The 15,613-nt window shown below is 37.8% G+C and overlaps 2 protein-coding genes across 2 annotated transcripts in view; both read left to right on the plus strand.

The window, feature by feature from the left end:
- LOC122556362 (serine/Arginine-related protein 53-like) overlaps nt 1-15,613 on the plus strand; it is a 434,162-nt gene that overhangs the window by 2,915 nt on the left and 415,634 nt on the right. The gene's annotated exons all lie outside the window — the stretch shown is intronic.
- LOC122555881 (serine/Arginine-related protein 53-like) overlaps nt 5,364-15,613 on the plus strand; it is a 30,410-nt gene continuing 20,160 nt past the window's right edge. Inside the window, exon 1 of the mRNA XM_043702118.1 lies at nt 5,364-5,457. The gene's annotated coding sequence lies outside the window, so the exon portion shown is untranslated. The remainder of the gene's footprint in view (nt 5,458-15,613) is intronic.

Consider the following 15,613-nt stretch of genomic DNA (forward strand, 5'->3'; position numbering starts at 1 on the left):
GCGATGGTGACCAGGAGACACCTGAGTCCTGTGGTTGAAAAGTGCACAAGGGGTGTGCTGCTGCTGTCTGCGATCTGCAATTTGTTTTTTCTAACTTGTGTTTTCTGGCTTTGCCTGTACAGTACAATGACTCTGGCATGACTAATATTTCCATTACACAAATCAGAAAATGCTGTTTACAAAAATGGGCACTGCTATTCAAAGCGCAGCTTTGAGCTTTACCTTCAAAGATTATAGAACAACTTGAATCTGCTGCATTTCTGATATATTTTTATTGTGTTTCAGCTTCAAAAAAATCTCCTTTACCTGTCAAAGATGTGATCTCTCTTTTTTTTGTTGACAGGATAATAGACTGGAGTATCTTATTGTTTAATGTGCCCCCTGTTTGGCATGGGTTCATACAGTGTAAAAAGTACTATTTTAAAAGTCAGTGACGTCTTTTTGCTGGAACCTAAGAGAATAATCCTTTAATCCACCCATGCAAATTTTATTACTTCCCAAACCTACAATTCTGTTTCAAAAGCAAGACATTGTGGAAATCTTTAAACAAAACACAGAAAATACTGGCAATACGTTTTTTTTAAAAAAAGAATTCTTTCATGTCAAGGCTGGCATTTGTTGCATAATCACCCTTGAACCAAATGGCTTTCGAGGCCAGTTTAGAGCCAATGATATTGTTTCAAGGCATGTGGGCCAGAATAACAGATTTATTTCCCTAAGAAGCGTTAGCAAACCTGTTGGGTTTTTACAGGAATTAAGAATCTAAACATATAAATTAGAATCGCCTGCTCTCTGGCTCCAGAACATACAGTTCTCAGCAACTATCCCAAAACATCCTATGACCTCCCCATATAGGCTGCAATTGCCCATCTTATTTATCCAGTCTCTATAATGTAGTTTAAAATCAGACATGATTATTGCTGAGCCTTTCAGACAAGCTCCCATTACATTTTCCTTTACAATCCATCAAACCATGGGATTACTATTAGGAGGCCTGTGCACGATTTTCACAACTGACTTTTTGCCTGTTTAATTCCTTGTCTGTACCCAAACACTTCTACCTCCTAGTTTTTTTAACTTAGGTCATTCCTCTGCACTGACCTATCCTTCCCCTTTTCCTGTCTTCCTGCCAGTACACCCTCTAATGTTGTTTTCAGTGTGTGAACCTCTGAGATCTGTGTGTGACACCACCTTCTGAAACTAGAAGTCAATGCATTGGCTTGGCATGTGTGCATCATCAGACAAACTTTGGAGCAGCTACACAACTTGAAAGGGAGTCTTGCTTCCTGTCTTTACTGAATATCATGTGCCCTCCAATATTCAAATCCCAGTTGATGTCATCCCGAAACCAAGACTTTACAATGCTGTGATTGTATTTATTTATTTCTATTTGCATTATAAATTCATGGTGGTCATACCGAGGCTGGCTTTCAATTCAGATTTATGAATTGAACTTCACTAGCTACCACGGCAAGGTTTGAATCCAACTGTGGAAAGTGAACCAGAGTTAATATTTCTAATTCTTTCATTGGATATCATTGCTCAATGTCCCTGAAATTGTTGCAGTGAACCTCCTTCAACTGGTGCAATCCATGTAGTTTAGGTAGAAGTAATTAGGGGAGGAAATATCTTAGTAAAAATTGAACATGTTTGGCCCGTAATCGTTGGAGTTTAGAAGAATGAGAGGTGATTTTATTGAAATGCATATGATTGTGAAAGAATTAGTTCTGAAAAGTTTTTTTTCCCCTTTGGGGAGAGTAGAACTCGGGACTACCAATAAAAAGTAGAGTCTGAGGATGATCACATGGACAACTGTTTTCATGAGGGTTGTTAGTTTAGAATTCTCTTCAGTGGTGGGAGGTAATTGAATGTTTAAATCTGCTGTGGATAGATTCTTCTTTACGAAAGAGTCAAATGGAATGGAAGTAGACAGCAAAATAGAAACCACAATCTGAGCGACCATGATCTTATCAAATGGTGGAGCAGACTCGAGGGCCTATTCTTGCTTTTAATTCATATGTCTGGAAGCATGTTCTAGAAGTTTCCTCCAACCACATTGAAGGAAAAGTGATATAGTTCCAAGCCACTTAGTGTATAACTTGGAGTAGGAATTTGCAGGTGCTTCTGTTGTCATGCATATCTGGCTACTACCCACATTCTTGGTGGGTGGTGGGGATTGTGGATTTGCATGCTGTCAACTGAGTAAGTTACAGTACATCTTGTACATGGTGGAAGGGGTGCATACGAATGATTGTGGACAGATGCTTTGTTCTGGATGATGTTGAATTTCTTGGGTTTTGGATCTGCACCCATTCTGATTGCAGGAAAGGATTGCATTACCCTGTGGACTTGTGGATGGTGGACGAGTTCTGGCAAGTCAGAAAATGAATTGCTCTCATCTGTGACTTTCTCTTGAAATAACAGCAGTTATTATTGATACCAAAGTATGATTTTAAAATACTAAACTGTTTTTTGAGTTCTCTCAATTAGCACAATTTTTCTCAATGTCACAGTCCTTCACCCTAGTGTGGTATAACTCTGCACATAAGCCAAAACTTTGGAAGGATGAAATCTGTAATTTTATTATGAGGTCATTCTTGCAATTCAGTTAGATATTATTTGAAAAGTTCATGCAGACACTTTATGTTGTACTGAAATCTGAGGAGAAAAGCCAGAGTCTATCTGCGTGAAAATTCCACATACGGTGATATTGAACAGGAAATATAGTATCATCATTTGTTTTGGACTGAATTCATATCTATTTAATAAATGTAGATATCCTTGTCAATCTACTATATTAGGTTATTGAGCAGATTTTCTGGATGAGTTTTAAAGTGTTTTTTTCATTACAAGTATATGAGTTAGGAACAGGAATGCGCGACTTTGTCCTCCGAACTTACATAGCCATTCAATAAGATTGTGGCTGTTTTGATTGTAACCTCAAAGCTGTATTCCCACCTCCTTTATAACCTTTATCTCTTTGCTATCTCTAATCTATCAACTTCTGTCTAAAAATATTCAAAGATTTTGCTTCCACCACCTTTTCAGGAAGGGAGTTCCAAAGGCCCTCAGAAGAAATGTTTAGCCTAATCTTGTTTTTAAGTGATGAACCCTTATTGTTGAACGTCAAACTCTAGGAATAGATTCTTTCGTGAGAGGATGTATCACCCTCTTAAAACTCCTGAGGTTCTTGTATGTTTCGATTAAGTAGACTCTTATTCTTATAACTTCCGGCAGATACAAGTTTAGCCTGTCCAACCTTTGCTCATAGAACAGCCCGCCTATTCCTGGTATTAGTCTGGCAAACCTCCTTTGAACTGCTTCCAACACTTTCTTTATACATACTTCCTAAATAAGGTGACTAATACTGTACACAGTGCTCCAGATATGATCTCATTAGTGCCCTATATAAGTGAAACACAACCACGTTACTTTTGTGTTCAAATGCCTTTGTAATAAACAATACATTCTATTAGTTTCCTTGATTACTTGCCATACCTGCATATGCCTTTTGTTTTCATGCACTTGGATCGTCAGATTATTCTGCATGTCAGCTTTTTAATCTCTTGCCATTTAGATAATATAATTTATTTTTCTAAAATGGACAATTTTGCATTTTCCCACATTATGCTCCATTTCATCATTCTTTGTCTGTTCACTTAATCTATTTTCTTTTGTAGTCTCCTTATGTCATCTTCTCACCTTATTTTCCTAACTACCTTTTGTTATCAGCAGACTTAACAACCGTACTTTCGGTTCCTTCGTCCAAGTATGAGTTGTAAAAACTTGAAGCTCCAGCATTGATTCGTGCGCCATACCACTTGTTAGATTTTGTCAACCAGAAAATGGCCCTTTTATGCCTATTGTTTTTAGTATAAGCTAGCCAATTTTCTGTCCATGCCAATATGTTACCTCTTACACCATGCAACAGCCAGGTTTTGCAATAGCCTTTGATGTGGTGACTTATCAAATGCCTTCTGGAAATCTCAACAAAGTACTTTCTCTGGCTCCCCTTTACCCACTGAGCATGTTCTGACTTCAAATATCTCCAATACATGGTTTTTCTTTTACAAAATCATTTGAACTCTGCCTTCAATGTTTTTATATGCCCTGCTATAATGTCTCTAAAACAGCTTGCAGTGTTTTCTCTATGACATGTTCAGCTACCAGTCTTGTAGTTTCTGTTTCCCTCCCTTTAGATTAAAGGGGTTTCATTGGTTACTTTACAATCTAATGGGACCATACCCAAAGTCTAGGGAAAATTAAAATCAATGCATTGACAATCACACTTGCCACTTGTTTTAAATGTTTGGATGAAGTCCATCAGGACTGTCAGCCTGCAGTTCCAACAGTTTACCACTTAAGTGGTAATTGAATTTTTCTGGGGTCCTCCCTCACATTTATTTCCTGATTTTCAACTATTTTTGGGATGTTACTTGTATACTCTATGATAAAGATGATTGCAAAATATCTGTTCAGTTCATTTGCCTTATTTTCCATTGTTAATTCTCCAGATCCATTTTGAATTGTGACTATTGCTCAATTTGTTAACTCTTATTTTTAGCAAATCTATAAAACCTCTTACTATCTGTTTTTGTATTTCTAACTGGCTTTCTCATGTGTTCCTCTCCTTATTTTTCCTCCTCATTAATAGCTTAAGCATTCTTGGATGTTCTTCATATTCTGACCAGTCTCTGACCTGTCAACTGTATTTGTGCAATTATACGGTTTTTCTTTAAATTTGATTCTACCTTTAATTTGTTAACCATAATGTTGACTCCTTGCCATGGAAATGCTCATTCTTGTTGGAATGTATCTGTTTTGTATATTCTGAAATATCTGTCCTTTGATCTCTATTGACCTGTCCCTTAACTTTATTTTCCTGTTCACTTCAGCTAACTCTGCCTTCATAATTGCCCTTATTAAAGTTTTAAAAAACTCGTCCTGGATCCAGTCTTCTGCCCCTGAAACTAAATGTAAAATTCAATCTTCCAGTGATCACCACTCCCTTGGAATGCCTTCACCATGACATAATTAATTCTATTTGTTGTACAATACCAGATCTCTTAATATCTCCTGTCAGGTGATAGGTTCTGGAACATGCTGTTCTGAGAAAGTATCCTGAAAACATTCTGTGAACACCTCATCGAGGCCAACCTTGCTTATTTGATTCATCCAGTCTACATGTACATTAAAATCCCTTGTAATTATTGCCTTACCTTTCTGACAAATTCCCATTATTATTTTGTTCTTCGATTTTATTTTGAATTTTAAAAATCCTGATATTTGTATGGAGTGTTTTAAGTTTTTTTTTTCAACTGTCATCTGATAAACATCTAAGTATGTGAGTTCCTGAAGCTGGATTGAATATCTCAATTGGTTAAAGATTTGAAAGTATATGCTGTTTTCTAGGATACTCCAGAGCAAATCGTTTTGACAATAGGATTCCATTTCCAGGTTAGTAAAATTGAAAGTGTACTCACATAGAATAATATTTTATATTCATATAGTAACATTGTTAATATTCTATATGTTTTCAGTTACCTTTATATGTATTTTCTTCTAAAATTCATGACACAGTAATGTTGTCTTTTTATATGTCCTCATATTGTCATCAGATTTTATTTGGCATCACTTTCTTGCCATGCATTTGGGCAGGTGATTCTGCAACAAAAATGTGTTATATAATTCCATTTCAGAATAGGGAATATCTGTGTAATTCTTTGTTGTAGAAACACTTTATTTTCTTCCAATTGGTGTTATGTCCCTTACATCGATTTTTCTTAGCTGCAAAAAGCAATTTTTCCAAAATGTGGTAGTAGTCCATCAATTTAGTTTTTCGCTTCCTGTTTTTATATCATCTGTCAGTTTTAGGTCTGATGGCAGGAGGGAAATAGCCTACATCCTTATTCTCCTGGTGCGTGATTTTGAAGTTGCAGGTGAAACATTTAAAATAAATTCCTAGGATGTTGAAGTCTCTGGCAAGGACAGCATTTGTTGTCTACCACTAGTTGTCTTAAGAGCTTGTTGGTACAAGTCAGTGGCTTGTTCAATGGCAAGCTCCAGAGCAGCTTCCCCTAAAAAACCATTCTATACATCCATTCAAAGTATTAGTTTTGGAAATATTCAGGACTGCTTCCAACTGATTTACATCTTTCCTTAAATAAGAATACTAACACCATACACAGTACCACAGGATGTAGATTCTCAAATAGCGAGTGTAACTGAAGCATAACTTTCACTCTTGTATTGAAATCCTCCAGCAAATAATTATAACATTTTAATGCATTCCTAATTACTTGCTATACCTGTATACCTACCTTCTGTGATTAATGCTGGAGGCAATCCAGATCACTTGCATTTCAGAGCTCTGCAATCTCACTTTTAAATGATTTGCTTCTTTTTCATTCTTCCTGACAAATGGACAATTTCATATTTCCTGCATCATACTCTACTTGCCAAATCTTGGTCCACTCATTAACCTATCTGCATTTTTCTTTTCAGCCTTGTCACAACTTACTTTCCTAACTATCTTTGTGTTATCATCAAATTTAACAAGCTTCAGCCTATAAGTGCAAGTCATTGATTTGAATTGTACAAAGTTGAGACCCGAACACCAATCATTGTGGTATACTCGTGCCAACCAGAAAATGGCCCATTTATGCTTACTATTTCTTGTTAGCTAACCAATCTAACAATCTATCCATGCCAATATGTTACCCTCTACATTAGGGTCTTACTTTCCACAATAGCCTGTGATATGGCATCTTACTGCCATCTGGAAATCTAAGTACAGTACACCAACTGATTTCCCCTTTATCCACAGCACATATTATTTCCTTAAAGAACTCCAATCAATTTGTTAAACATGATTTCCTTTTTGCAAAACCATGTTGACTTTGCCCAAGTACTTTGGACTTTATTGAATAACCTATCATAATGTATTTATTAATGGCTATCAAATCTTTCCCATGACTCATGAACCTTCCCTGAACCTAGGGAATTTTGGACTGAAAGACAACTCATCAACTATCCCAATAGCTGTTTCTTTTAAGACTTATCAGCACCTGTGAATGTCTCGGTATACATCTCCAATAATTTGCTCAGGACCACTTCCCCGATAATTCTAATTTTCTTGAAATAGGTGGGAGATAGGAATTCATGTTCTGTATCTCCTCTATAGTTCAGATGCAAAATACCTGTTCATCTGCTGTATTCTTGTTTTCCACAGTTCATTCTCCACCCCAGATTCACTTTCTGTAGGACAACTAACTTTGTTAAATTTTCTTTTTTACATATTTGTAGAAATTCTATCTTTTTATATTTATAGCTAGCTTTATCACGTATTGTATTTTTCCTTCTAATTAATTTAAACATAATTGTTTGCTTTTTTGTCTGACCTTTTTGACGAACCACAGATTTTTGTGTAATTTCCAGAGAATGATACAGTACAGAAGAGGCCTGTCAGTTCCTGTGCAGCCCTGATCAAATGGCCTAAACTGCAGGCAATACTGCCTTTTGTCTCTCACTCTTTGCTACAGAGAACAGTATAATTCCTCTGCATTTATTGTTCCCTCCTTACCAAAGCATTTGTTTTTGCTCTCCCAGCTTGAACGTTTTTATATCCATGACGCCTTGGACAGTTAATTCATCCACTTTGAAGCCCTTATTCTCATCCGTGCAAGCTGAAAGAGTCTCAACCGATTGGACAATTGCAATAGATGCTCCTTCCCTTAGGGTTCCCTTACCTGCCCCACTTACAGTCACAGCTTCCTTTCCCTGACCAGTGACCAAATCAGAATACTATGTCCCAGGGAATGTGATCACCCCATGGAATAAAGTGGTCCAGGTAACTCTTACCATTCTGATATGTTGCAGTGTCTGGAAGTTTTGAGCCAAAACTGTTTGATCTGCGAATACTGCAGCCAATGGCTTCAAGTGCTACAACATTCTGCAGTCGCAACACACTACCTGTCCTACCATCTTTATTATGTGATTAATTGATCAATCAATCATAAAATGATTTTAATGTTTTTGGACACAGTCCTACAGCATGGAAACAGACCCATCAGACCAACCAGCCCAATCCCCAACTAAACTAGTCCCATCTGTCTGCTCCTGGCCCATATCCCTTCAAACCTTTCCTATTCATGTACTCATCCCAATGTCTTTTAAACATTATAATTATACCCACATCCACCACTTCCTCAGGAGGTTCATTCCATACGTGAATCACCTGTATAAAAAATTTGCCCCACATGTCTTTTTAAATCTCTCTCCTCTCTTCTTAAAATGTCTTGTCTTGAAATTTCCCATGGGAGGAAAACTGATTTATACCCCGCATTCTTTTATAACTTCAATAAAGTTGCCTCTCCACCTCCCATGCTTCAGTGAAAAAATGTTCTAGCCTATCCAGTCTTTTTTTATTATAACTCAATCTTCCACACCTGGCAACATCCTGGTAAATCTCTTCTGAACCCTCTCCAGCTTGATAATATCCATCTTATAAATGGGTGACAAAAATGGACACAATATTCCAGAAGAGGCCTCACCGAAATCCTGTACAACCTCAACATGACTTCCCAACTCCTATACTTAAAGGATTGAGCAATGAAGGCAAGCGTGCTAAATGCCTTTTAACCACCCTGTCTATATGTGATGCAAACATTAACGAATTATGTTTCTGAACCCCTATGTCCCTCTGTTCTACAACACTAACCAAATGCCAACCTCTAATTGTATAAGCCCTACCCTTTGTTTGTTGTACCAATATGCAATACTTTGCATTTATCCAGATTGAACTCCATCTGCCATTTGTAAGCCCATTGACCCATTGATCAAGATCCCTTTGTACTCTTAGAAAACCTTCCTTACTGTCTACTGTGCCAACAATGTTGGTGTCATTTGCAAACTTACTAACCGTGCCTTCTATATTCTCATCCAAATCATTTATATAAATGACAAACAAAAGAGGACCCAGAACTGATCAGTGTGTATCACCTCTGGTAGCAAGCGTCCAGTCCAAAAAGCAACTCTCCACCACCATTCTGTCTCCTGCTCTTAAGCCAATTATGTATCCAATCGGCAAGCTCACCGTGAATTCCATGTACCTAACTTTACTAATTAGTCTATCACGTGGAACCTTGTTGAAGGGCTTTGCTAAGGTGCAAAAGTAAACGTCTTCTGCTCTGCCCTCCTCAATCTTTTTGGTAACTTCCTTAAAACAACTTTCATCAAGTTTGTGGGACACAACTTTCCTTGCACAAAACTGTGCTGACTGTTTTGCCTTTTTTTTTGCCTCTTTAAATGTCCATAAATCCCATCTATTAAAATCACCTCCAACAATTTACATGTTATGATTAGGACAGGTTGGACTTGAAAATGAACCTTCTGGCCCAGAGTTAGGACCCTACCACTACACCAGGAGACCCTTATGAATTGAGAATGATTTATCATTAACTATTATTTAAATTGAAGTCTCTATTTCCTAGCACTTGCGGTGCTAACTGAAACCTTAGCACCAAAAACACTTTATCACTTAAGAATAAGATAAATTCTGAAATTGCTAGTTTTTTGCTTCCTTTCTCCCTTCTTCTAAAGTCCCAGGGTATTCCAGATGCTGCTGACACCCTGTCTTGGGTCCTCCACTTGCTTGTTCACCTGAGAGCTACTACTCATCCACCTCTCTAGATACAGCTGCTTAATTGTCTGAGTACTTCAGTTGCCATCTCCTTGTGGTGCTGCCAACTGTCTTGTGGCCACTTTTATTGACTTTGAGTATGGCTAAATTCTTGTGAACTTGATTTGCGCCCTAATGAGATAGATGTTACATTTTTAAAACGCTTGGCATAGAAATGTGATAAGCTGGAGCTGGAGGCAACCATTGGAGGAAATTGATATAAAAGTAAATGACTTAGGGTAAGAAGAAAAGGAAGCTTGATTCTGTACTGCACTCCTGTGATGAACAGTTGTCAATAAAACTGCATGGCAATTTAAAAAAAAATTCTTTGTGACTGATGAGGCAATACAGAGGCACCGCTACCACTAACTGAATGGGTGATAATTAGAGGACACTAATCGTAGTTCTGGATATGTTCGCTGAGCTGGGAAGTTGATTTGCAGGCGTTTAGTCCCCTGTCAAGGTGATATTTTCAGTGCCTCCTGTGAAGGGCTGCTGTACTGTGTCTTCTAGAATTAATTTGGTTCTGTTCCTGCTGCCTCCAGTTACGGTTCTGGTTGTTCGTTGTAGTAGCCGGTATACGCAAACCTAGGACACCAATGTGATTAATAATGATCTGGATTGCATAGCTGGAAAGTGCTGTGAAAGCAACTTCAATCATAACTTTCAAAAGGGAAGTAGATTTAAATTTTTACCAATTCCCTGCTCTTTACTGATCATACAACATAAAGGGAGGTCATACATCCATCTCACCTGTGTCAAATCATTGATAGATTTCAATTTTTACCAATTCCCTGCTCTTTACTGATAATCCTGAAATTTTCTTTCCTTGGAAGTTCAGAGGAACCTCAATTATCCGAATATCAATTATCTCGTTCGGATAATTGAGGCTCCCCTGTACTTCCAAGGAAAGAAATTTTCAGGATTATCAGTAAAGAGCAGGGAATTGGTAAAAATTGAAATCTATGAATGATTTGACACAGGTGAGATGGATGTATGACCTCCCTTTATGTTGTATGATTCTGTGATTAGTATTTGAATCGATGTTCCCTTATGAATTTTAAGTAAAACACACTATTCACAAGGAACTAATTTGTTCCCAAGACTTTTATTCACAAGTAAAATAATTCCAATGATGCGCTTATTCAAGTATTTCTTAGATGTTAAAATTTGTGGAAAAACAGTGATATGTGATCATCACAATTTCTGAATATTTTCTCATATATGATATCTTTTGAACTTGCACCTAAATCACCCAGAATCCAAAATTACATAGCTGGCATTGTTACTTGTGAGTAAAAGTCCTCCAATGAATTAGTTTACTGTGAATTGTGTTTTTTTTTAAGCATTCTGATGAGGGAACATACCTCCTTGGATGGGGTGAAAGAGTGAATACTTAGAATCATAAGTTCTTACTGTAGACGAATGCCCAACATGTCTGTGTCAGCTCAATGATATTTATTCAAGTAACCCCACTTCCCAGCTCTACACTAAATTCTGTAATTTCCACACCTTGATGTGTATATCCAATTCCCTTTGAAAGTTATGATCAAATGTATTCTCAGGCAGTGCAGTTCAGATCTCAATAACTCAGATCTGTGTAATCAAAGCTTTTCATCTTGCACTCAACTGTACAAATGGCAAATTTCAAATAATCGCAACAATTTTTATGACAGGAGGCAAAAAAGTACTGATTGATGAACAAGTCAACTATGATTGGCTAAGGCCAGTAAACCTAGAAGCTTGGGGAGGATTTCAATCCCTGTTGTGGTCCTCAAAGCATTATATTAGCCAATCAAAATTGATTTGTCAACCAAACAGCAACCTTGTCTCCTGTCAGATACATTGCTATGCTTGTTTGAAATTTAGCATTCTTGCATTTGTTCTGATCACTGCAAGATGAAAAGTTTTAGCAACATATTTCTCATTGTTAAAATATTCAAGATTGATATTACGAAGTGACCCAAATTTGTGAACTGCAAATATTACTCCAGTGAGTGAGATCACTTTCTCTTCATTTGTTCTATAATATTTCTTCCCCATGAAGTTTCTCTCTACCCTTATCTGCTACCAGGCAAACAAATCCAGCTTCTCTTGTCCATTCCTTAAAATTGATGTGTCTCATTTCTGATATCAATCATATAATTCTGTGTGCATTCTCCAAGGCCTTGACATCCTTACTAATGTGTGATGCCTAAAATTAAACACAGTACTTCAGCAGAGGCCTATGTAGTGATGTTTAAATGCTTAGCATAATCTCTGTCAACTCCATATTCCTCTGGAGGTGCTCCCTTTCAAAATATCTCAGGCACTGTGCATTGGTATTTTTCATATAGCTGTTCATTTTCCATGTGAAGACTTTAAATTAATGGAAAAATAAACAGACAGACAAGATGGTCATAGTCTTTTTCTTTATAAAGTGCTTTAGATTACTTATTGCAAAAGCAAAAACTCTTTACAGGTAAATTCCATGCGAAAAACAATAATTACTTTGCAGTTTTATTCTATCCCAGAATTTAGTTTTGACATTCCTTGACCATTTTTCTGTGAACAGGCTACCCTGCAGAGTCTTGTGTATGAGCAGATCCATTGTGACATCCAGTGTACATTTTCTGCTGAACTGATCCATTTGCTGGAAGATATAGCATTCTTTCTGAAAAATGAAAATGAGGTGGATTTATTTTAATTTGCTTGTGGGATTTGGCGAGTGATGACCAATAAGAAAGCAGCTAAAGATGCCCGAAACAAGGCAAAAAAAACCCCTTAATGGAATCCTGGGTAGATTTCATTGAAGTATAGCTCACCTCCTGCTTCGTTCAGCTGTTGTGTACTGAGCTTTTAAATTAAGCCAAAAGGACCATCATGGCAGCGATAAAATAGTATGCGATGTGGGAGAAATAAAGGAAAAAATACATTGAGCAGTTGAACAAATTGCTGAAGGTTGACTATAGTGGGACTGCATCTCCCCTTTCAACTAAGCTTTGTAAAACTTTCTGCACTTTGTTTTATCCAGGCAAAATACATTGATTGAGGTAAACAGATTTAAAAATATTTAGATATAATTATGAAATGAACTGGAATAGTGCTGGTGTACATTGATCTCTTTAATTCACTCACTAGATATAAAGGGTTAAAATGAACATTACTCACAGAATTGTTTTAACAGCTTATTTTTGTTGCAGCAGTTCATGAATTTGTCTGAAAAAGTAGGTCTCCAGGAGTGACCAAGACATTCTGTTCAGTGATTCTATGGATGTTTTCCCAAAATATTTGATTCATGTCCTTTGGAATTCAACAAAGTTATTTAAATTGACATGAAATAGATACGAATTTATTAATCAGACAGCTATTTTCAAATTGATGAGTTTATCTGGAACCTTGAAGTGAGTTAGTTAAATCAAATATTATGTTGTTGAGAAAAAGGACTCTACATATGTAAATTAATTCTATGTAGCTGTAGAGCGAAATTGTAAACTATTTTTGATTTTCTACTGTAAAAAGAAATTATTGTTTAAAAAAAGTCACTGCTGTGGCACTTATGAAAGTACTGTGACTCCATATTCTCTACAAAACTACATAGTAATTCGTTTTCATATGCAGAGGTCCTTTAAGAGACTGGCTAGCATGGTTAGATCTCATGGAATACAGGACGAACTAGCCATTTGGATACAGAACTGGCTTGAGAGTAGAAGACAGAAGGTGATGGCCTGGGACCAGTGGAGTGCCACAAGGATCGTTACTGGGTCCTCTACTTTTCATTATTTATATAAATTATTTGGATATGAAGATAGGAGATATAGTTAGTAAGTTTGCAGATGACACCATAATTGGAGGTATAGTGGACAGCGCAGAAGGTTATCTTGGGTTACAACAGGTTCTTGATCAGATGGGTAAGTGGGCTGAGGAGTGGCAGATGGAGTTTAATTTAGATAAATGTGAGGTGCTGCATTTTGGGAAAGCAAATCTTAGCAGGATTTATTAACTTAATGGTAAGGTCCTAGAGAGTGCTGCTGAACAAAGAGCCCTTGGCGTGCAGGTTCATAGTTCCTTGAAAGTAGAGTCGCAGATAGATAGGATAGTGAAGAAGGTGTTTGGTATGCTTTCCTTTATTGGTCAGAGTATTGAGTCCAGGAGTTGGCAGGTCATGTTGTGGCTGTACTGGATGTTGGTTAGGCCACTTTTGGAATATTGCGTGCATTTCCAGTCTCCTTCCTATCAGAAGGATGTTACGAAACTTGAAAGGGTTCAGAAAAGATTTACAAGGATGTTGCCAGCATTGGATGAGCTATGGGGAGAGGTTGAATAGGTGGGGTCAGTTTTTCCTGGAATGCGAAGGCTGAGGGGTGATTTCATAGAGGTTTGTAAAATCACGAGGGGCATGGACAGGGTAAATAGACAAAGACATTTCCCAGGGGTGGGGGAGTCCAAAACTAGAGGGCAAAGGTTTAGGGTGAGAGGGGAAAGATATAAAAGAGATCTAAGGGGCAACTTTTTCACACAGATGGAATGAGCTGCCAGAGGAAGTGGTGGAGGCTGGTACAATTGCATTATTCAAAAGGCATCAGGATGGGTATATGAATAGGAAGGGTTTAGAGGGATATGGGTCAAGTGCTGGCAAATGGGACAAGATTAGGTTGGGATATCTGGTCGGCATGGATGTGTTTGACCAAACGGTCTGTTTCTGTGCTGTACATCTCTGACTCTGTGATTGGTTGCCAAATAGCTGAGCAACTTGGAGGAGTATGAATGTTTAGGTCAGAAGTAATTTGATCTCTGGAACGGAAGAAGCTGTATTTGTTGTGCAATTAAAAAGCATCTCAGGTGGAGATCAAAGTTGAAACTTTATTGCTGGAACAGCACAGCAGGTCAGGCAGCATCCAGGGAACAGGAGATTCGACGTTTCGGGCACAGGCCCCTCTTCAGGACTGAGCAGAGAGTGTTCAGCAGGAGAAGATAAAAGGTAGGGAGGAGGGACTTGGGGGAGGGGCGTTGGAAATGTGATAGGTGGAAAGAGGTCAAGGTGAAGGTGATAGGTCGGAGTAGGGTGGAGGCGGAGAGGTCAAGAAGAAGACTGCAGGTCAGGAAGGCGGTGCCGGGCTGGAGGGCTGGCAAATGGGACGAGATTAGGTTGGGATATCTGGTCGGCATGGATGTGTTTGACCAAACGGTCTGTTTCTGTGCTGTACATCTCTGACTCTGTGATTGGTTGCCAAATAGCTGAGCAACTTGGAGGAGTATGAATGTTTAGGTCAGAAGTAATTTGATCTCTGGAACGGAAGAAGCTGTATTTGTTGTGCAATTAAAAAGCATCTCAGGCCTGAAGAAAGCTAGTTTAATTGCCCACATCAATTAATAAGTCACTGTGGCCACTGTATTAAGATCTGCACAATGAATGAGCAATGCATGCACCTGGGAGCCCAAGACGAGCATTACCCATCAGCTGATGAGTGGCCCTCTTCAAGTGTGGAATTTCAAGCCATAGGTCATCTCAGTATTCAGCAAAGTTACTCATCTATCATGTAATGATGTGCAGCTGAATGATGGATAGTAGTACATTTAGAATTGGCAGTCAAATAGCCATGTCATGATACATATCTGCAATGCAGAAGTTTCTTGCACTGGAGCTAAAGTAGGCCATAACATCATTCCTCCACATCAGGTTTCCACGTAGGTCATGTTTGGGGATTTGTTAGTGTGCGATCTGATCGAGGATGTTTATTAACCCCTTCCCCGGCGACTTTTTTTGGAGAAAACGGTTCATTTACAGACACATTTTTTAATTGTTTTTTTTTAATAGTATTTTTAATGCTGATTATGGAAATAACTTTTGTTTTTATCTATTTCCAATATTTTACTTGAAATTTTATTTTGAAGATACCATTTTCGGCAAAAGAAAATTGGTCTTTCAAGTAGTTCATCTTTCGACCAGTTCAT

This window comes from Chiloscyllium plagiosum, chromosome 13 (assembly GCF_004010195.1).
Source record: "Chiloscyllium plagiosum isolate BGI_BamShark_2017 chromosome 13, ASM401019v2, whole genome shotgun sequence".
Lineage (NCBI taxonomy): Eukaryota > Metazoa > Chordata > Chondrichthyes > Orectolobiformes > Hemiscylliidae > Chiloscyllium > Chiloscyllium plagiosum.